Here is a 913-nt window from a genome sequence, read left to right as displayed (position 1 = left end):
GGATCTTGTTTTCTTATCCATTCTTCCACCCTCCGTCTCTTAACAGGTGCATTTAATCCATTTACATTCAGTGTAATTATTGATAGGTATTGATTCATTGCTGGCATTGTGGTTTTTGTTTTTTGCTTTTGTGTTTTTTTGCGGTGTTACTGCTTCTTTGTTCTGTGTGTCTTCCTTTGTTGAGTAAATGATTTTTGTGTTCTTTCCTGTGAGTTTTCTCATAGTTTCAATGTTTCCATGTTCTTCTTGGATTTTCATTCTCTTGGTATGTTGTGACACGTTAAGTGTCTTTGAGATTGCCTTATAGTCCATTAACTTTTCTCTCCATTTATTGCAGTATTTTTTATCCTGTAATCAACCTCACCTTCTCACTATCTGGATCTCTGTTCCTACATGTTTACCTTGTTTTACACTGAACTTGTTTTGATCATAGACTGATCTCCCAGATTCTCTGAGTTTGTTCTTATAATTGTGTTCTGTTTTCAACTCTTCCTTCTGTTGACTTAATTCAGGGAGATGCTGCCACGTATGTCAGTCTCTGGTTGTTATCTGTTCTTGTTGGTTCTCAGTCCACAGAACTCCCTTTAGGATGTTTTGTAGCACAGGGTTGTATTTAGCAAAATCCCCTAGCTTCTGTTCGTCTTGGAATGTTTTCAATACACTGTCATATATGATTGATAGCTTTGCTGTATAAAGGATTCTTGGTTGGCAATTTTTGTCTTTCAGGGTTTTATAAATGTTTTCCCATTGCCTTCTTGCTTGCATGGTTTCTACTGAGAGATCTGAGCTTAATCTGACTTGCTTGCCTTTGTATGTGACACTTCTGTTCTCTCTGGCTGCTTTCAGAATTGTCTCCTTATCTTTGATTTTGGAGAGCTTGACTATGATATGTCTTGGTGATTTTCTTTTGGGG

The sequence above is a fragment of the Chrysochloris asiatica genome, unplaced genomic scaffold (genome assembly GCF_000296735.1).
Source record: "Chrysochloris asiatica unplaced genomic scaffold, ChrAsi1.0 scaffold00669, whole genome shotgun sequence".
NCBI lineage: Eukaryota > Metazoa > Chordata > Mammalia > Afrosoricida > Chrysochloridae > Chrysochloris > Chrysochloris asiatica.
Note: the sequence above shows the minus strand (reverse complement) of the source record.